Source organism: Miscanthus floridulus, chromosome 1 (genome assembly GCF_019320115.1).
Source record: "Miscanthus floridulus cultivar M001 chromosome 1, ASM1932011v1, whole genome shotgun sequence".
Lineage (NCBI taxonomy): Eukaryota > Viridiplantae > Streptophyta > Magnoliopsida > Poales > Poaceae > Miscanthus > Miscanthus floridulus.
In genome coordinates, this window is record NC_089580.1 from 160,636,250 (window position 1) to 160,658,489 (window position 22,240).

General features: G+C 44.2%; 1 long non-coding RNA gene across 8 annotated transcripts; it reads left to right on the plus strand.

Moving 5' to 3' along the window:
* The first annotated feature begins 1,341 nt into the window (after nucleotides 1-1,341).
* On the plus strand, nucleotides 1,342-21,614 carry LOC136545629 (uncharacterized). 8 transcript variants are annotated; one of them, XR_010781117.1, is made up of 7 exons: nucleotides 1,343-1,869; nucleotides 1,957-2,177; nucleotides 2,307-2,432; nucleotides 3,913-3,959; nucleotides 4,609-6,086; nucleotides 6,177-6,314; nucleotides 21,413-21,614. It is a non-coding gene; the product is annotated as an uncharacterized lncRNA (long non-coding RNA). The 8 variants fall into 8 exon arrangements; XR_010781116.1 differs by having other exon boundaries at nucleotides 1,957-2,161; XR_010781109.1 differs by having other exon boundaries at nucleotides 1,342-1,869; nucleotides 2,307-3,959.
* The last annotated feature ends 626 nt before the right edge of the window (nucleotides 21,615-22,240 follow it).

Here is a 22,240-nt window from a genome sequence, read left to right on the forward strand (position 1 = left end):
AGCCCGATGCCGGCCGCCGCCGCCCGTCAGAAATTTATGCACAGCAACGGAGGGGCTGCTCTCCAACCTGCTATTGAACGAACACAAGCACAGGAACCAAGAAGGCCACGCATGCCCAGGAGCCCAGGAGCGAGCACGCACGGTGCTGATGCACTCAGTGCTAGGCTCCGGCTCGGCGAGCAGCGCACCAACTCACCAAGGGCGAGCATGCTCCTGTGTTGGTTTGCTCGGGGCCGGAGCATAGGAGACCGACGAACGCAAAGAAGCCACCGGTCGGCACTCTGCCTGACGCGGCTGCAGGGGCACGGCGGAGGGGCGCTCAAAGCAGCTATAGAGGCTTCGGCGGGGCACTGCTAGGCGCCGAGCCTAACTGCATCGGTGACCAACGAAGCCCACACCGATGCGGCCATCTGGAGCTCGAACGCAAGAACAGAACGAACACGAGCGCACGAACAGAGAAGGGGCGAGCACAAAAATCGACGAAACCGATCGAAATCAAAACGAATCGCTCCCAAACATTGCACAGACCATCACAAGGGAGCATACTCTAAGAGATCATCGCCTAATTTTAGCTTAAACTCTAGGAAATGCAAGATTTGGGGCAAGAACGGGGGTTTTAACCCTAAACCGAAAATTGGATCAATCTACGAGCTCGTACCAAATTAGTTGAATCACTTGGGGGATTTGATCAGCACATATCCTTGCTCGAATCGACTAAAAAAGAACGAACAAAAACGCCCTTAAATCGGCCAATTGAAGAACGAACAGGAGAGGAGAAAAACACAGAAAACACAAGAACGCAAAGCTGTGAAAATAAAATCACAAATCTCTTGAATCCTGCCACGGACATCGGGGTCGCGGCCGATGGGAGCGCGGCTCGCCGGGGGGGGGGGGGCGCGGTTGCCAGGAGCACGGCTGCCGGGGACACGATTCGCCGGGGTAGAGACGAGGTGCAGCCGCCGGGGTGCGGCCACTGGAGCGCGTACCCACCGGGCGTAGCCCGCCGGAGGTGCGGCCGCCGGGGCGCGCTGCCAGCCGGAGACGCGGCCAGCCGGGGACACCGGTCGAGACGGAGAGAGAATGGGAGAGAGGAAGAGGGGAAGAGAAGTGAGGGGATAGAGAGAGGAGGAGATATTTTTATCGCTACCGTAGACGACGAGTGAACGAGCTCAGGGGTAAAATGGTCAGTTCAGGCTAAAGTTTTGGGTGAAAAATATTAAAAGTGAATTTAAATCTTAAAATAATATTATAACGTGTTGGACTCGTTTCATAAAGGCATTTCAGCGAAACCCACACACTTGATGGCATTTTGGCGAAACCCGCCTGCCATCGGGGCAAATTTCCAATTTTCTCTACTCCCCCGCCCCCGACGCGCGCTCCTTCCTTCCTACCCCCGCGGTAGCCATCAGGCCGCGCCGCCGCCACCAGCCCGCGTCCTCGCACCGCCGTCGCAGATCCGTCGCACCCGGCGTCGCGCGCCACCCACCATCGGCGCCGCCAGCACCACCCTCGCCCTCGCACGCCGGCCTCGCTGGACGTCGCACCCGTGCCGTCACCGTCGCCGTCGTCGTCGCGGCAGGAAAGATCAATCCCTCTCACCCCGAGTCCTCGCAATTCGCCTCGTTCCCCCGTGATTCGTCCGCCGCCCGGTGTCCCCGCCCTCGCGATGCCCTGGCCAGCCATCGCCACCGTCAGCGCCTCTAGCACCGCCGCCTTCTGCTCAGCGCTGGCGCAATTGCCGTACCGGAGAGCCTCCTCTCGATCTCAACCCGTCAAGTCTCCATCCGTGTGCCACGGCGGGATTCCCTTCCGCTCCGCCGGCTCCTCCCCCGCCCGTCGATTCCACATCCCTCCCCGGCCTTCAAGCAGGTAATGATTTCGCCCATGACCGTGACAAGGTGCATCTCATGTTTCTTTCCTGCCTCAGATCTGAGTTCTAATCTGGATTTTCGCCAGTTCAAGGCTGCTTGATTTTGGGGAGCATGAAGGAGACACGGAGGTCTGATCTGGATTTTTTTCCTCTTTTATTGGCTGCTTGATTTTGGGGAATATGAAGGAGACGCGGAGGATGGAGTTCCATGGAGGTCGTTGGTGTGACTTGAATGCCTCCGTAGCCATGGCCTGGGAACCGGAGTAGGTGCCACACATAGCTGAAGCATTGGTGATTGGACTTTCTTGTACCAGACCTTCCCCTTATCTCCGTGATTAGCTTTACTCTTTGTGCTAGACAAGACCTGTTACTCTGTTAGCTCTCTATTCCAGTGCATGTTCAATTGTTTAGTTTAGTTTTTATTTTTATTTTTCAGGAGCAGGAAACCAACTCTTTGTCACATCTATCTGTAGGCAACAACTACTTCAACTGGAACTATTACTACTAACTTGTTAAGGCATATAGCAACAAAAATTCAGTCGCAGGACCTCGTCAGTTTGAGGTGAGCAGTGGAACTGATGGTAGCATGGCTTGGCTGGTTATTAACAATTAACCATGGACACAAGGATATAGTATGTTTCACTGCTCTTGATTTGTTAAATGATAGCTTACAGTAACTTTGTTGCTACTAATGTATGGTAACTTGTTTGGTCAGTAGTAAAAAAAATCATATTGATGAGGATTCTGTTATGCTTGCCTTTGTTTTTCCTCTGTCAGGTATGCCTTTTTATGTTGTGACTACATTCACTTTTATACAGATTATGGTCTTATGGGTGATATTTAGTTACATAGATATCTCTTGAATTTAGTTATGTTAGACTTCTAGACTGCTCAAATTGTCAAGTGATTTGTGTGGTTGGCCACTGAGAATGAGAGGAGACAGCAGCCGATGAACTTGAAACTTGTTGTTGGTCTGGTTGCATTAATTGCATTAGAATTGAATAAAATAAAGATTTACATGAAGAGGCAAAGAAACCCTTTTCTTGTTTATTTAACTTACACTCTATAGCTTGAGCAATATTTGCATGTCTAAAATGATATTGACCACTTCGTTCATGTATGCTATCTATGATTCATTGGTCCCTGATAATTGGAATCTGCAAAATCAATCATAGTTTTGTTGTATGATGAGACAGTTAATTTCTCTATAGACCGGCAGTGCCCGGTTTGGTCTGGTTACTGTAGTTTGTAGAGGGCACAGCCGAGCAGGTTAGACTCGATTGTTTCTTTAGTTTGCTGCTGCACAGAACACTGCTTCTCATATTATGTGTGATGCTTGATTGTGACTTCTAGGTGATGGTTTGGTCTGCTTCTTCAATTTTGTCTCATGGTGTGCACTGTCGTAGTGTGATGCTTGATTGTGACTTCTGCGTGATGGTTGCCGATTTTCTTTTTTTTATTATGCATGATGATTGCTGATTTTTTTATTGATCCTTGATCTGACTGAAATATTATTGGGCAGTAAATTTGTTGAATACATATACAGATGTGAGGAGCCTTACATGTCAAAGAAACCTCTGTTTAGTTTAGAGGTTCTGAGTCTGCATTATTTTGTGCAATTACAAGATGAGACATGAATTTCAGCTGAAGTCTGTGACCTAGTTCAAATGCTGATTAATAAAAGATAGAGAGATTTTTTCTATCCATCTTGTGCTGCTTAGGTTCCTATTTTTTTATAAAAAAACAAATCTAGGTCTAACTTGATGGAATGGGTTCATTAGTATATGCTGAGAAGAATTATCTGGGCGCTTATATTCTTTGCTGGGGAAGGGCAAAAGTGTGGCTTTTCTGCATGTTCTTCACATTGCTGGTCAAGCCAAGCAAGTAGGTGCATGCATGTTTATTCTCAAAGCTCACGATTTAGCACTTTACGCATTGCTTGTGCGTTTAATTGCTTCAGTGGTAAACATAGTAGGTAGTGGATTGAGATGGACCTGCATGCTATTCTTAAGGCCATATTTTCCTAAGACAATTTTTTTCAGAGGATCTTTTGGATAAACACATGGGGAACCATGGAATTGTCTTGCAGGTAATTCCCTATTTCGGTATCTCTGATTTTGTTTGTTTCCATTATCCTGCGTTCTTCCATAGTTGTACCTCTCGATGCTTGCAACCTTTTCTGATCAAGGATGAATGCGTTGAGGTGCTACACTTTACTTAAATGCAAACATTACAGGTGTTAGTTTGGATAACATAAGTTGAGAACCACCCAATGGCCCTGTTTGCGTCGCTGAAAAAACAAGCTGAAATACTGTTCTGGCTGATTTGTTGTGAGAGAAAAATATTGTTCCGGCTGAAAAAACAAGCTGAAAAAGACAGATTATAAGAGAAGCGAACAGGGCCAATATTAAGCAACATAAGTTTGGGATAGGTATTCTAAAAAGAATCCAGTTTATACATTGTCACTATAGTCATCTGGCATCTTAGTTTGGATAACATAAGTTGAGAACCACCCAATATTAAGCAACATCAAATGGGTGATGTAAGCCATCAACAAACATGTGTCATGTGCTTTGATGCTATTATTTGCTCTGCTCTTAATACAAAAAATATGGTGTTTCTGTGATGATGATTTTTTCACGCAAAGGGTCTGGTAGTTCTCTTGAAATGATCTTTGCACTTATAATATGTCTATAATGTGAAATTTGAACTCACAAATGAATGTTTGACTTTCATAGGAACCCGTTCAGACATGAAGCGGGCTGAATGAAATGTACTGCATAGGTTGGGGCGTTTCGTAGTTCATAGGGCAACGAAGGCGTAGATCTTAGACCTACGTGATTAGTGCAGCTAATTTCTTTGTTTTTTTTCTCACATACATTTGTAATTTGACTTTGTCTTATCTTTCCAAGTATGTCTTTTGCGATATAGTTGGCCTCATCCGGTTATCTATGCTTTTATACATTGTGTTTCCAAGATCTATGATTGTTGCTCCGTAGAACTTGTTTGAACATCCATACTTGCTTTTTAGGACTTCATCAGTTAGTTCATCTGCAGTCATATTTTCCCATTGTCATGGTACACCATATGAGCAGAGTTATTATCAAAGGTATTATCATGATCACAATTTTGGCTTGACTATCTGACATCTTATGAATTTTTGTTTGTTGTTTCCGTCGCAACGCACGGGCATTTTGCGCTTTAGCTGGATCCCGCGCATAGCCTTTAGATTTCTTCCTGCCGATATAAAATATTATCTTAGCCGTATTACGGAAAGGTCTATACAATATGGTTTGTGAGCCTGCGATGCCACGCTCACCGTGACTGTTAATTTCACAAACATTATTTTTTAGATTAAATGTTACTTTAATGTTGATATTTAATTTTATAATATTATTATCTTATCGTGTGATGCATGTATTACAAAATATTAGCAACCCGTGACAACGCAAGAGTATGAATCCAGTCTTAGAGCAAGTATAATAGCAGGCTGTAAGCTGACTAAATGCTGAGGTGGAGGAGAAAAAGGAGGAGAGAGAGAAAAAGCGGGCTGTAAGCTTACAGCCAGCTTAGGCACAAGAACAAAAAAGTCTGTGAGAGCGACAAGTGGGCCATATATTAACTATAAAGAGCTAACTATTATATGAGTAGGCTGAGAGAAGGCTGCAAAGAACCTTACGCGTTTGTAGATGTACGGACGCGAGGACACGATGTACGGACGCGAGGACACGGCGTTTCCCCTCCCCTGTGCGTCCTTATCCTCCAGTAAAAAAGAAGGGGCCCCTAAAAAAACGTCGGTCCCTCTCTCGATCCTTCCTCTGGCCATCTCCCGATCCTTTCTACGCGCTTCCGTAAGGCCAGGCAAAAAAAAAAAAAAAACCGGACTCTCCTCACCTTCCACGCCGTCGTCCCTCCCACGCCGCCGATCACGCTCCACGGCCTAGGCGGCCCCCGGACCGACGCAGCGGCGCGGCCAGCCCCGGCGTGCCAGCCGGGCCTGCCTCCCGGCACGGCGACGCGGCGCAACCGGCGCAGGCCGCACGCCGGCACGGTGCGGCGCCGGCGGGTAACGCCGGTGGCCGTGGCCGCCGACCGTCCCCCGCTCTCCGGCCGTCAGCGCGGCTCCGCTTTTCTTCCATAAGTTGCTCTCTCTCTCCTTACCCTATGCACTGAATCTGCCTTGCTCTGCAATTTGGATGCAAACCCACAGGCCAAGGTCAGTTTGGCTGTACATCTATTATTCTCCTACTTTCCTCTTACCAATCTACATGGTTACTGCCTTACTGCGGATTTTTTTTCCCATTAGGTATCGTGCTCCGGTCGTCTGGATCTTGACACTACCTAGGTGTTGTTCCATGCGGCTATGGTGTTTGACTCGACGCCTCTAAGGATGCTGCGTTTGTGACTGCATGGATCTCTGATACGTGAAGCCTAATTGGCAATTGTAATTACTTTTCCTGATTTAGTTACTGCTTAATTTTTGGTTTAGTAGATGCATGCTATTTATTCATTTTCTAATTGATGTTGGGTATGACTGAATAAATATAGAGATAAATGCACCGTAGGTCCATCAACTTTTTGTGCTGTGTCATTTAGGATCATTAACTCTGAAAGTGCAGATTTGAGTACATAAACTTTTTAAGTTGTTGTTGACACCGTTTTTTGCACATGTCAAAATAATCGGAGTGGACTAATCGGTAAGGGGAAAGTTATTGAATACTTTGATAGCCGATGAAAGCCAGCTTGTATAGATGGTTGCCGATAGCTGGTGGTGGTCGATGGAAAGGTTGACTTGGACTCGGGCGTTGCCGATGAGGTTGGAGGTGTTTTTGTCGATGCCGATAAAGGGAGGCTTGAAGACTACTGCCGATGGAACATGGAATATGCCGATGAAGGGAGGCTTGAAGACTACTGCCGATGAAACAGGGAGTATGCCGATGGGAAGGAGGACGGTGAGTTTTCCATCGTAATTGAGGCGGACAGGGAAATAGATAGGAGTTGATTTCTTTTTCTATATTAGTTAGAGTATGATTCGTGTAAGAGTCACGTGTTTCCTTAGATATGGGATTGGTGTCCTAGTTGTGTTCGGTTGTGTCTCTTTAGATCAGGGTATAAATATGGAGTGAGGAGCAATGTAAAAATATATATCAATCAATATCAAAACCAACTTTTACTCCTATTTGCATCTACTTTTCGGCGACTTCGTCAATTTGCATACTTTTTCTTTTTACGAGTTCTCATTGATTCGGCGAGCTGCATCGCTTCAGTGCGATCTTCGGCGATTCTCGAGTTCCGCGTGAGCACCTCTTGGCCGTGACTTCCGGGCGTATCGCTGTTGTCAGGACCAAAGTGTTCGTTTCTTCATCCTTGTCGATTAGCAGGTCAAATCGACTGGCACGCTTTGGATATCGATTCGGGTATTAGCCCTTTGTGTTTGCAGATCCACTTTTGCATCAACACATCTTTTGGCACGCTCGGTGGGACCAATCAATCAATATGTTCAATTCCGAGATCGATCCAGGGAACATCATCGCAGTATCAGAAGAAGATCTCAAGGAAGAACAGAGGCAAGCTATGGAAAAGGCTGTAGAAGAATACAAGCAGCTTTGTCTGAGATCGTTTAGCTTGAACAAGAGTGGACAAGTCATCCAGAAGCAAGATTTGCCGTTACCTCGGCAGGTTACCTTTGACTCCAATCCTGGTAAACTTCAAGAGATGGTTAATTCTGCAGTAAATCATGCTTTGATTAATCATTCCAATGTGCTGTCCAATACTGTTCATAATGCTGTGGTTCGAACTCTCAAAGAGGGACAAGTGGCACCACATTACGTCGGGCCTGCCTATCATCAACCAGAGCCGACATCTGTCAAAACTCTATCGGCTCCTTCGGCTGTTGTGGGTACAGAAGTGTCTTCCCCTCCAGTATCGGCAGGTTCACCTAATATTCAATCTACACCGATACGATCAGATCAGGTACTACCAGGAGGGCGAATTCAGCTTAATACAGATCTATCGGCATCAGCTATGTCAGGCCCTGTGTCTCAGAATAGCCAGATTCCTACTAATTGGTGGGGATATGGTATGCCTCCGGAGTCATCTGTTTTCAATCCTAGATCACCTCAAGTGTTTGATGCAGTAGGGAGAGCTCCTATACCATCGGCCGTTTCGCCGATGGCTCAAATGCCTCAATATGCCGCAGCTACTTCTGTGCAACCAACTCCAGGAGGTTTACAGATGCCTATGGTTCAAACATTCAATTCAAGTCTATCGGCGAGCTTACTGCCGATGCAGCAGAAAGCCCCTGCTACAAGTCAAACTGGGGTTCAGTTCATGCCTCAAACCGGTTATAATTATCCAACAATATCAGCAAATTACCAGCCATCGGTAAGTTTTGTACCGATGAGTTCTAATAATGATTGGTCAGGACAATTACCTGTTCAGCATACAGTTCAGCGAAATCAGCAGGTCGCAGGGATTCAACAAGGTCATATGCAAGCTGGTTTCCAGAATCAAGCATCGGCAGCTCAGCCGATGAATCCTTTCCAACAGGTTAATGGACCACAAGTAACGGCAAATATGCCGATTGCTGGAGATCGTGGGCCACAAAGATATGTGGAGGGATGTCAGCAGGTACCTCCGGTAGAAGTTCAACCAGTTCGTCAGCAGGAGGCTGATGCTTTTTGGGCCGATAAGATAGCAGAAATTATGAAGGATCAGTTTGGGATAAAGCCCAAGGTCAATACGTATTCTTATCGGACTCCGTATCCTCCTGCATACGATTTAATTCCTCTCCCAAATCGGTACAAGGTACCGGATTTCACTAAGTTCTCTGGGCAAGATGATACATCAACAATGGAACATGTCAATCGCTTCATTATTCAATGTGGAGAGGCAGCTAACAGAGATGAGTTAAGAGTTCGATTATTTTCATCATCTCTGTCTGGATCAGCATTTACATGGTTCATTTCATTACCACCAAATTCTATTATTACTTGGGTTGATCTAGAAAAACAATTCCATAAGTACTTCTTTGCTGGAATCCATGAAAAGAAGCTTACCGATTTAGTAAAATTGAGACAGCGTAATGATGAATCGGTAGAAAGCTTTGTACAAAGGCTACGAGATGTAAAAAATAAGTGCTACAGCCTGGTGCTGGATGATCGGCAGCTTGCCGATTTGGCTTTCCAGGGGTTATTGCCACATCTTAAGGACAGATATGCTTCTCAGGAGTTTGAAAGCCTCAGTCATCTTGTGCAAAGGATCTCTGATCAGGACACTAGGGTTTTTGAACCTAAAAAGAACTGGAGTAAAAAGGTATCATTTGTTGAAGAGGTAGGAGATTCTGACTCTGATGAAGAACCAGTTATCGGCTTAGCTGAGTGGGTTAAGAATAAAAAGCCGATATCATGTCCCTTTGGTCAAAAAGAGCCAGAAAAGTTTACCTTTGATATCACCAAGGCCGATAAAATATTTGATCTTCTGCTTCAAGAGGGCCAAATTAAGCTGTCACCTAATCACGTGATTCCATCGGCAGAAGAGTTGAAGAAGATTTTGTACTGCAAATGGCACAATGCAACTTCACACAGTACAAATGAGTGCAAGGTATTCAGGCAACAGTTACAATCGGCTATTGAATCTGGGAGAATTAAGTTTGGTACTTCCAAGACCCAGAAGCCGATGAAAATTGATCAACACCCTTTTCCAGCAAATATGTTGGATGCCAAAGGAAAGACCAAGGTATTGACATCAGAAGCTGCTGAGAAAAACGCGTCAGTAGACCCCCAACATCGGATAACTACCGATGATGCAAAGAGTAAGGGTTTGCTAGGGGAAAGCAGTAGTTCCAAAAAACCTCCTCGACCTGGCATTGTGATTACTCATCGAAGGCAGCAGGAGGGTTGGCGTCAACGTAATGACCGATATCGGCAACAGCAAGAAATGAGACGTCAGGAAGAGTGGAATCGACATAAAGATCATTGGAGATGTCCGTTCTTCATCCATTGCTGGGAAGAAGGTATAAAATTGCCGACTGTTGAAAATTGCCCTGAGTGTAACGGTTATTACGGAGTCTATCGTTCAGAAAGGATGTTTCAACGTGGTAATCAGGGTTTGTCTATCAACGAACCGATCAGAGGCAGAGCATCAGTGCATGATCGGCTGGGGGGCAGACTTAGTGTACATGAGAGGCTTGGTAAACGCGCTGGATATTTTCCAAGGAATCAAGAGGAGCTTGAGGAGATGGCAAACGCAAGAGTTCCCGATGAGGAGATATTCTACAGGGACCCTAATATACGTCGTGTAGAATCAACTAGGACTTGTTATCAGCCGGTTTGGAAAACCAAGTTTCCTCGATGGTGCCCAGAGGGTCTGACAAAGACGTAGAGGAGGAGGATGCAACGTGAGCGTCAGGAGGATTTATACCAGGAGGAAAATTCCTCCAATGAAAAGCCTGGTCATCAGCAGTGGCAGGTAAAACACAAAAATAAGGGTCCATCGGCAGATGTTAATATGGTATTCATGTTGCCGATGGAGTTTTTGGCACTATCTGATAATGAGGAAGAAGTTGTTCTCTCTGATCAAGTAGCTCAGTTAACACTAGATCCAATGATGGCCGTTTTTGAGAAACCTACCGATGACGAGAGACAGCATCTTAAGGCTTTATTTGTGAAGGGCAGAGTTGATGGGCAGCCTGTGTCTAAGGTACTTATTGATGGAGGAGCTGCGATTAATATTATGCCTTATGTGATGTATCGGAAACTTGGTAAGGGGGATCAAGACTTGACCAAAACCGATATGATGTTGAAAGATTTTGAAGGCAATGTGTCACCGGCTAAAGGAGCAGTGTGCGTGGAATTGACCATCGGCAGCAAAACCTTGCCAACGACGTTCTTTGTTATCAACGGCAAGGGTGCATATAATCTGCTTCTAGGGAGGGATTGGATTCATGCTAATTGTTGTGTTCCTTCTACAATGCATCAATGCCTCGTACAGTGGATTGGGGATAAGATTGAGATCGTCCCTGGTGATTCTTCTTATATCATCGCATCGGCAGAATCAGATACTTATGAGCGAACTAAATGCATATCAGGAGAAGCTTGGGAAAAAGAGTTCCTTAGAGTTGCTGATTATGAAATTCCACCGATCCAAGCAGTCGGTTCTGAAGAGGAGTTTTAATGGATAGGTTTGCCGATGATGGGAAATTAGGTCAAGGGTTCACATCGGCAGATGATTTAGTAGAAGTAGATATTGGTGATGGTAATAGGTCAAGACCTACTTTTATTAGTGCTAAGTTAGATTCCAAGTGTAAGCAGCGAGTAACAGATTTATTAAAAGAATATAAAGATTGTTTTGCTTGGGATTATACTGAGATGCCTGGATTAGACCGGTCGATAGTTGAACATCGGTTACCTATCAAATCTGGATTTCGGCCACATCAGCAGCCAGCGCGCCGATGCAACCCTAATGTACTTCCTGACATTAAGGCCGAAATAACTAAATTAATTGAAGCAAAGTTTATTCGGCAATGTCGATACGCAGAGTGGATCTCTAATGTGGTTCCTGTTTATAAGAAAAATAGAAAACTTCGTGTTTGTATTGATTTCAGGAATCTCAACAAAGCCACACCAATGGATGGTTATCCAATGCCGATTGCTGATTTATTGATTGATGCTGCGGCTGGACATCAAATTATTAGCTTCATGGATGGTAATGCAGGTTACAATCAAATATTCATGGCTGAGGAAGATATTCCCAAGACTGCTTTCAGATGTCCAGGTCATGTGGGGTTGTTCGAGTGGATAGTCATGACGTTTGGTTTGAAAAATGCCGGTGCTACTTATCAAAGAGCTATGAACTTTATTTTTCATGAATACATCGGTACATTAGTGGAGATCTACATTGATGATGTAGTGATTAAGTCTGGAGATATCACAGCGCATTTAGCCGATCTGCGAAAGATACTGGAGTGCACAAGGAAGCATGGATTGAAGATGAATCCTAATAAATGTGCATTTGGTGTATCGGCAGGACAATTCTTGGGTTTTATGGTGCATCAGCGGGGCATTGAAATCAGTAGGAAGTCTATTGATGCAATTAACAAGGTGATTGCTCCTGCCAATAAGACTGAATTACAATCTTTGATCGGTAAGATTAATTTCATTAGAAGATTCATATCTAATCTGTCGGGTAAGATCAAAGCTTTCAGCCCATTACTTAGATTGAAAGCTGATCAGGAATTTGTATGGGGAGTTGAACAGCAATTAGCCCTTGATGAAATTAAGAAATATTTATCAAATCCTCCAGTGCTAGTTCCACCTCAACATGGGAAGCCTTTCAGGTTATATTTGTCAGCTGATGATGCAGTTATCGGTTCAGCTCTTATTCAAGAATTTGAAGGGAAAGAACGTGTTATTTATTATTTGAGCAGAAGATTAGTGGATGCTGAGACAAGGTATTCGGCTATCGAGAAATTGTGTCTGTGCCTATACTTTTCTTGTATCAAATTAAGGCATTATTTGTTATCTGCCGAATGTACGGTCATATGCAAAGACGATGTGGTCAAGTATATGTTGTCGATGCCGATATTAAGTGGTAGAATCGGCAAGTGGATTTTAGCATTATCAGAATTTGAACTACGCTATAAATCAACTAAGGCAGTTAAAGGGCAAGTGATGGCTGATTTTGTTACTCAGCATTGTAACACGGTGGATTCTCTGGGGATTGCTCCCTGGACACTTTTCTTCGATGGGTCCACATGTGGTGAAGGAGCAGGTATCGGCATTGTGTTAATTTCACCTCAAGGGAAGAAGTATGAGTTTTCATTGCCGATTGTTGCTACAGCAACAAACAATCAAGCTGAATATCAAGCCTTGATAAAAGGGTTAGAATTGCTGAAGGAGATACGTGCCGATGTTATTGAAATCTTTGGTGATTCTATGCTAGTTATAAATCAATTGGCTGGAAGTTATGAATGCCGAAGTGAAGCTTTGATTTCGTATTATGAAAGGTGTTTGCAATTATTGAAAGGATTTAGAGATTTTCGTCTGGAACATATCTCTCGATTGCATAATGAGGAAGCTAATCGACTAGCTCAGCATGCTTCAGGGTATCAGCCTATTCAGGAAGTGCTAACATCGGCAGTTGATACCGATGACTGGAGGAAAGAGATTGTCGATTATTTAAAGGATCCAGGTAGAAAAGTTGAGAGACGTATAAGGTTCCAAGCTACCAAATATGTGCTCCTCGATGATGAATTATATTATCGAACTATAGATGGAGTTTTACTCAGATGTGTTAACAATGATGAATCGAAAAGCTTGATGGGCGAAATTCATGAAGGAGTATGTGGGGCACATCAATCGGCTTTCAAGATGAAATGGATGATCAGAAGGAATGGGTACTATTGGCCGACTATTCTTGAAGATTGTTTTAAGTATTTTAAAGGATGCCAGGGGTGTCAAAAGTTTGGTAATATTCAAAGAGCGCCTGCATCGGCTATGAATCCTATAATCAAACCATGGCCGTTCCGGGGATGGGCTATTGATCTCATTGGTCAGATTTATCCGCCATCGAGTAAGGGACATAAATTTATCCTGGTTGCTACCGATTATTTTACAAAGTGGGTTGAGGCAATTCCTTTAAAAAAGGTGACATCGGTCAATATGATTGATTTTGTGAAAGAGCATATTGTTTACCGATTTGGTATTCCTCAGACTATCACTACCGATCAGGGCACTATGTTTACATCAGGAGAATTTGATGAGTTTGCTGTGGGTATGGGAATTAAAATTTTAAATTCTTCTCCATATTATGCTCAAGCTAATGGTCAAGCTGAGGCTTCTAACAAAGGGATCATCAAACTCATTAAGCGCAAAATTGAAGAAAATCCTAGGAGGTGGCATACAGTATTAAATGAAGCCTTGTGGTCATATCGGATGTCATGCCATGGTGCAACCAAAGTAACGCCTTATCAGTTAGTATATGGACACGATGCAGTGTTGCCTTGGGAAATTAAGGTTGGCTCTAGACGAATACGTTCTCAAAATCAGCTGACAGCCGATGAGTATAATACTCTTATGAAAGATGAGTTGGAAGATGTGGCGGGTCATCGGTTAAAGGCTTTAGTTAGTATTGAAGAAAATAAGAAAAGAGTAGCTAGATGGTATGACAAGAAGGTGAAAGTAAAAGAGTTTGCCGATGGAGATCTGGTCTGGAAATTGATTTTACCGATTGGGACTAAAAGTTCGAAGTTTGGAAAGTGGTCTCCTAATTGGGAAGGTCCATATCGGATAAATCAGTCTATTCCTGGTAATGCATATATTTTAGAAACCCTCGAAGGGGTTGTGTTTCCCAGAGCGTTAAATGGAAAATATTTAAAGAAATATTACCCTAGTATCTGGACAGATGCATAAGAGTATAAGTGCCGATAACAGTACTATCGGCTGGAATTATGCTAGAGTATCAATGTCTTATAAAGTACCGATACAATAAATAAGATTACACGTTCAGCAAGGATTGGATAGCTAATATCGCACGCAGGCGAATCTGGTCGGCTTCTTCCATTTCCTTGATATCGTCATCGGCAGCACCCTCCACAGGCTTGAGTTTCTTCTTCATGACTAAAGCTTTGCGAGCTTGGATATCTCTTTCTTGCTGAAGGGCTTTGACGGCATTGGGTAGCTGGCTTTCTTCTTGTTGAGCATGAGTTAAGGCTGCATCGATTTCTTTCAATTCAGCCAATAGAGCTGCCTTCCTTGCCGATAGATCCAAGATTTTCTGCTTAAGTGCAGCACCCGAAGTCTGCAAGTTGACGATGCCCTTGTGCTTCTCATCAGCGATTTGTTTCAGTTGTAGCATCTCTCCTTTAAGTTGAGCTTGAGCTGCTCTATCGGCAATGCGCTGAGCAGCCCGTTGATATTGCAGTTGACGGCTTTCTAAATGAGCTGCTGAGAAGAGTATTTCTTCAATATCGGCAGGGACCTGGCCACGAATTGTTTTGAAAATTGCCTTTGCGGGGTCCGAGTCATCTACCAGTTGGGCGGTACTTTGCTGTAGCAAGTTCAGGAAGGTTTCCAACTTGGATTTAGTCTCTGCCGATATTGTTCCCAGTGCAAGGGAAGAACTTGTTTCCTCTCCATCGTCGTCAGAAATGTCAATGGCAAAGGAAAATAGGCTGTTCGGAGAATCTTGTTCCTGAAAGAAAGACAAGGAGATCAGTCAGGGGTAGGTATGAGTATTGTAAAATCAGATAGGTTAATCGGTCTACCTGTTTCAAGGCAATTTCTTGTGCTTGACTGGAGGAAGCAACTTGGAGTATGTCGTGTGGATCGGCTGAGCTTGCCGATGGGATATCCTCTGTGACTTCATCGGTGGTGGGCTCTTGAGGTATGATGACCGATGGCATTGGGGCAGATGTAGGGATCGGCATAGACCTTTGTCGTTTTGGCTGTGCTTCAGTATCTGTTGAAGCTTTGCGCTTTGCTTGGACATCGGCAACGATTGGCTGGGGGGCATCGACACTTGATTGTGAAGCTTGGGCATCTGGTACGTTTGCCGATGTACCCAATTGTTGCTGCAAAACAAGTGTAAGATATGATATTTAACAGGTAAAATGTAAAGTCAAGAAGCTACCTCTGAAGGAGTGGTGCTTGATGTCGGCGGAATTGCCGATGACGATCCCGTAGCAGCTCTTACCCCCTGATGATTAAGGTTAAATATAGTTTGTGATCGGCATAAGTGAAAATAAACAAGGTTGTTACCTTAAAGGCTTTGACCAAGGTTGTAGCAGCGGCCGATGGGGTAGCCCTGGATGTAGCCAATTTGGACTTAGAAGTGGTGGTCTTAGTAAGAATCTTCTGGCGGGTCAAAGCGGCTAAGGTAGGAGCGTTGTAGCCGATCGGCGATGTTGGGGAAACAGGCCGAAGGTTGAAGGGTTTCCCACTTTTACTCACCGATGGTGCTGGGTTGTTAACCTGTTACAAGGGAATCAGTTACTGATAAATGAAAGGAAAAGCAGAAGGGAGTTCAAGGAAACTTACCGCGTCGTCAGGGATTGCATATTCAGAATCGATCATGTGCCGATATGTGTGAACAGAAGTCGCGAACAGTTGCTCTTTCCACTCTCGCCACCATTGCTTGTATGACTCGGTGATGAAAGATATTGGTGTCCAGCTGGATATATCGACATCTGTGGTATCGGCATCAGGAGAAAGTTGTACTACCTTGTTCCAGTCTGTTCCGCAGGTGATTGTTTCCCTGGGTTTGATCACATCGGCAAAGCAGAGTTTGATTGGCAGTTGCCCAAAAGCCAATTGGCGGGATACTGCCGATGGGTTGTAAAATTCATATGTAATGTTGGTGTTTTTCCCGCTGCCGAATGTGTTTACTGGAATTGCCCTGGGAGTGATAATAGCCATCATAAGCTCATTATCTTGATTCAGAGTGTCATCGGCAAAGTTGAAAAGAAGGGGGAATCTGTTTTCTTCGTCGATATAAGGTACCCAGGCCCTATGATCACGAGAAAGACCATTATAGAAGCTTTGAAAGAATCTGCCGATTTGGTCTTCGTTGGCTTCTGTTCCAGGGAGGACGATTATGGCTTCACCAAAGTTGAGGGGTGAGCGTGTTGCCGATTCATCATCCCCGAGCACATAATCTTCAGGAATTTCTCGTGGGAATTGTTGAGCAAAAAAGTCCCATTGCAAACGTTTGTGCATATGGGCATTCAGCCACATGTTGATGAACCACCACGGGCCTCCCAGGTTGCCGATGGGTTCGCCAAGCAGAAGCTTCTGAGACACTTGGTGAAGAAGATGATAAGTGGAGCTCAGAAGGTATCGGCCAAGAGGAAACCTTGCGCCATTAGCTAGAAGTTCAGCTGCAGGGAGGAAGGCGTTGGTTGGTCCTACTGATCGACCACAGAAGATAAATTTTTCTAACCACATATTCAGGAATGTGGCATGTTCCCTCTGGCTAGGTGTCCCGGTTTTCTGGTATTCTTGAATATATCCTGTCCAACCGCCGATGTTACGGGTATTCACTCTATATTCAGGCTTTCTACCATAGATGGAGCCTTCGTCGGCAGTTGAGATGTCCAAGCCAGTAAGCATGTGGACATCGGCAAGGGTAGGAGTAGCTGGGCCATGTCCAAACATAAAAGTATTGGTTGTATCTGACCAGAAATAAGCAGCTGCAATTATCATTGATTCATTTTTCTGCATATCGGCAATAGAGAGCCTGATACATTGGTCTAATCTTCGTTCTGCCCAGTATACTTGCATCGAGTTATTAACTCTCAAGTACCAGTCTTTCCACCCCTTGGTAGTTTTGGGCCAAGATCGGAATGTGTCTTTCCACAAATTCAGAGAGAAATTTTGGGCTCTAAAGGGGATTCTGTTAACCTCTGCATTGATCAGATCGGTTGGATCTGGGTTGCCCATTGGTCCGAGGCATTGGACGTGCGGCTGATCGGTTGGGATAATTAATTTGTTGCGCAGTTCCTAAGGTTATAAAATCCAGAGAATAGAAGAAAGGGAAAATCACCAACTGAATGAATTTACGAAAAGATCAAAGTAAAGGGTAATGGAAGTGGAGCAAACCGCGGGGACGTCGAAGTTGATGGCCATGGTCTTGAGGAAACTTGAAGTTAGCACCGGAGAAGGGTTCTTCTTGGTTGGGGTCGCGTGGTTGTTCGTCGGAGTCGCCGCCGGAGAGAGAAATGCCAAGGATTGGAGGCTGAAGGTAGAAAATGAGGGTTCCGGAGGAATCTATTTATAAGCCGCCCGGAGTAAGGGTATTTTGGACTTATTTCTATGTCGCGCGCATATAGGTCGAGACGGTTCAGAAGGATATGGTAACTGTTCGCACGATAATCAGGGGATTGTACAGATGAGTTGATGACAAGTAATCATGACTTAGAGGGGATATCGATACAGGATATTTTTCTGAAAATGGCAGCATTATCATGTTAAGATCTTGCCGATGGGTTATTGTTTCGGTATCTTAACCATAATCAAGGCAAGAGTGGTTGGCGATTGCGCGATATTTACTGAAATGCGTGAATCAAGATTAGATTTGATTGGATTTGATAACAGATCAAGTTTTGGCTTGGAGAGTGAGTTACGGTAATCGGGCGAAGGCAAGCGTTATCTGGAGTAAATTTCGGAGCATTAATGGTTTTATACTCCGAAATTGGGGGGCATGTGTTGACACCGTTTTTTGCACATGTCAAAATAATCGGAGTGGACTAATCGGTAAGGGGAAAGTTATTGAATACTTTGATAGCCGATGAAAGCCAGCTTGTATAGATGGTTGCCGATAGCTGGTGGTGGTCGATGGAAAGGTTGACTTGGACTCGGGCGTTGCCGATGAGGTTGGAGGTGTTTTTGTCGATGCCGATAAAGGGAGGCTTGAAGACTACTGCCGATGGAACATGGAATATGCCGATGAAGGGAGGCTTGAAGACTACTGCCGATGAAACAGGGAGTATGCCGATGGGAAGGAGGACGGTGAGTTTTCCATCGTAATTGAGGCGGACAGGGAAATAGATAGGAGTTGATTTCTTTTTCTATATTAGTTAGAGTATGATTCGTGTAAGAGTCACGTGTTTCCTTAGATATGGGATTGGTGTCCTAGTTGTGTTCGGTTGTGTCTCTTTAGATCAGGGTATAAATATGGAGTGAGGAGCAATGTAAAAATATATATCAATCAATATCAAAACCAACTTTTACTCCTATTTGCATCTACTTTTCGGCGACTTCGTCAATTTGCATACTTTTTCTTTTTACGAGTTCTCATTGATTCGGCGAGCTGCATCGCTTCAGTGCGATCTTCGGCGATTCTCGAGTTCCGCGTGAGCACCTCTTGGCCGTGACTTCCGGGCGTATCGCTGTTGTCAGGACCAAAGTGTTCGTTTCTTCATCCTTGTCGATTAGCAGGTCAAATCGACTGGCACGCTTTGGATATCGATTCGGGTATTAGCCCTTTGTGTTTGCAGATCCACTTTTGCATCAACAGTTGTGCCATTTAGGTCCATATCCCTCCGTTTGGGGAATAGATCCTACGTGGCAATACATGTCAGCAGCCACCGTGTCCATAGGTCATGTGAGCAGCACGTGAGGGCCCTTTGCCAATCGTTTTCTGCAACAAAAGAAGATATTTTCTGCAACAAGCGAGCTAATTGACACAAGAAATGCCTCCTAAACCAACCAATTTCAGAGTTCATGACATAGAAGAACTCACCATACTGTGGCGCCTGTGCCCCCAGTGCTCGCAAAGAGGCCACCATCGCGCCGACTGGCCGCGATCGGCGCGGCAGTTAGCGCTCGGCACCACCACCCCGCACAATCTTCACCGCCTCCACCGGCTACGTCGTCGTTGGTACCACCCACCGCCTCCGTCGTCCCACCTAGCGCCCCGGCGTCGTCTGAAATCCAGGGACGATTGCTTCGAAGGGAAGGGGGAGGAAGGGGTGAAGAGTGAGGGAATGGAAAGGATAGGGGGCTATCGGCAAAAAAAAACGATTGGCAAAGGGCCCTCACGTGCTGCTCACATGACCTATGGACACGGTGGCTGCTGACATGTATTGCCATGTAGGATCTATTCCCCAAACGGAGGGATATTGACCTAAATGGCACAACTTAAAAAGTTTATGTACTCAAATCTGCACTTTCAGAGTTAATGGACCTGAATGACACAGCACAAAAACACCCTGTTCGCTGGTTGGTTTCAGCCAGCCCAAACCAGCCAGCCAACAGTATTTTCCTCTCACAGCAAACCAGCACCAGCCAGCCCAAACCAGCCCAGAAACCAACCAGCGAACAGACCGAAAGTTGATGGACCTACGGTGCATTTATCTCATAAATATATTTACAGCTTCGTCTTCTCACGTTTTTGCTGTTATACGTCTTACTATTTGCATGTTACTAGTTTTAATTCAAAAAAAATATACAGCTATACAAAATATGCAACGACCAAATATTTCCATCATGTTACAAAATATGCCAAAGATGGATCTGCAAGCTTTGAATTATTAGCCATTCAGTTTACAATTCCATTTTGCTTCCTCTGCAATACCAGACGTTGGTTCTGGACCGAATTTCTTGGGTTCAGTTTTATTTTCAGCTTTGTCAACAACATGCAGAATTCGTAAATGAATATGATGTTTTCTTTACGACCCAGGTTGTTCTGATCTGCCGGATTCTCAATTGTTCCAACTAATTACGTGTGTCATTAGGTTTCAAGTACATATATAATGCGTGCAAATTAGAAAATAGAAATATATTGTATCCATGCCTTATTGTTAACTCATTTGCCAGTTTATATTTATGGTTGATTTATGAAGCTAATACTCTCCAAGTTTTTCAGTGTACCAAACGTTAAGATCAGTGTTCGGGCTATAAAATTATATCGTTTTTGTGCTAATGTGCTGAGGTGATCAGATCAGTACCTATGCTTTTAACGTAATAACGTATGCGTGCTTTTATCTTAGATTCCAATCAAGAGAATTTTATCAGCGTTTTTTTCCCATGGTCCAGCCAGTAAATTTATTTCTTATCAGAGCCTCAAGGCTCAGAGTTTGGCTAGATGGTCCATGCTAACGAAAAAAATTGCTTTACAGTCCGATCTACAATTTATGGTTGCTGCTGACCAACATTTGGTCCACTCATTATGCCTATCAGATGCTTTTTTGGAATGCGTCATTTTAAGATTAGGGAGTATTGCTATATGAAACTTCAACAGGACAGGAGTTGTCCATATTGCTCATTCTATTTTGCATCTGATCATATTTTGATCCTGAAACTAATTTTCAATAGTTATGCCACTATATGTATTTGTAGATAATAACATGGTTATTTCAGTTATAGGCTTCCTGAGTACTGCAGATAGATGATCCTAGGAATCAGAAACCTAGAAGCATGGATTCTGATACTTTTGACAACTCCTCTTATTTTCTCTAGAAGATTTGTTATTTGATAGTATATAATCCGTTTCACAGCCCTCATCGTTACTAATAATATGCTGCTCTTTGACAGAGTACTAGCATAAAGGTCAAAACAATCTGAAATGTAAATATGATCTATTGTATGTGTACCATGGTCGTCAGCTTCTACATTGAACAGTTAGCAATTCGTATGCTCCACATTGGGCTAAAACTTCGTCAAATGTTTGCACCTTTTTTTCCCATTCAAGTCTATACTATAAAGATGGCACTGCTTTTGTTTAGGACCTCAATCATTTCGCGTTGGTGAGTCCACGCACCGTCTTAATCAGTGTGAATGGTTTATTCAAGATACTATACCTGATTTACACATCAGTTCCCACACTCAATATGAGACATATACCCTTAGTCTTCACATCGTTTTGAAATGTATGGATGCATCCATTTTGGTTTAGTGTGCTGCTGCCTGTTCTGTTTTGCGGATTGGATATGGCCTATTGCTTTCCTAACTTCCTATTCTAAAAATGATGGCTGTCTTGGGAATGCCTTCAGTAAATACTTTTTTTTTGGGTCCTCTCATGCTTTCATTTGTTCCATGGCTACAGGTGCGGTCTTCCGTGTGCAGATACCCACCGATTTGTTCAGCAGTTTGCAGCCGCGAAACACTGGGTTTATCAGAAAGTTGCCCGACTCTCATCTTCTCCTCTATGTATGCTTAGAGAGGCAGACCTACTAGATTGACGTGCCATGATCCTATGATGTAATTGAGCTCTCATGATCCTCGAATCTTAATCAACAATTGAGACAGAGAGGCATGTACTAATATACAATTACCTACTATTGCTGTCCTCACCTGCAGCAACGCGCGGGTGGCAGACTAGTAATAAGTAGACATGCGTCTTTGGTTTGTGGAAGCTGTAGAGTTGGGAGAGTGGAGCGCTGGCTCTCATGGTGGTGCTGCTGCTATGGATGCTTTTGGATTTTAAGTTAGAATGGATTAATGGAGTCTGTTTGAAGCCTAACCGCAAAGGTGTCTTAATCCTTCCGAAAAGGTGGATTGTGTTTTTGATCCTTCTGTATGCATATATATAAGCTCCTCATAATAAGTAGCAACGACCCCCTGCTGCTGGGCTCGGTTCAGCCCACAGCCCCAGCACACCGAGTCACTGGCCCGATGGTAAAACACAATCAAGTATAATTTTGGAACCCACTACATTCATTCTACACTCCAATCCTATAAAAAAACATCTCATTTGAACGAAGATATTTCCTTTCATTAGTTCATCCTAGCCTTGGTTTTAATATGCCTCAAATCCGGCGGATGGATATTTCCTCACGTCCTACATTTCAGTTGCCTGAAATTATAGGCGATATTTCCTCACACGTCCTACATTTTAGTTGCCTGAAATTATAGGTGACGTTCAGGTGACTCG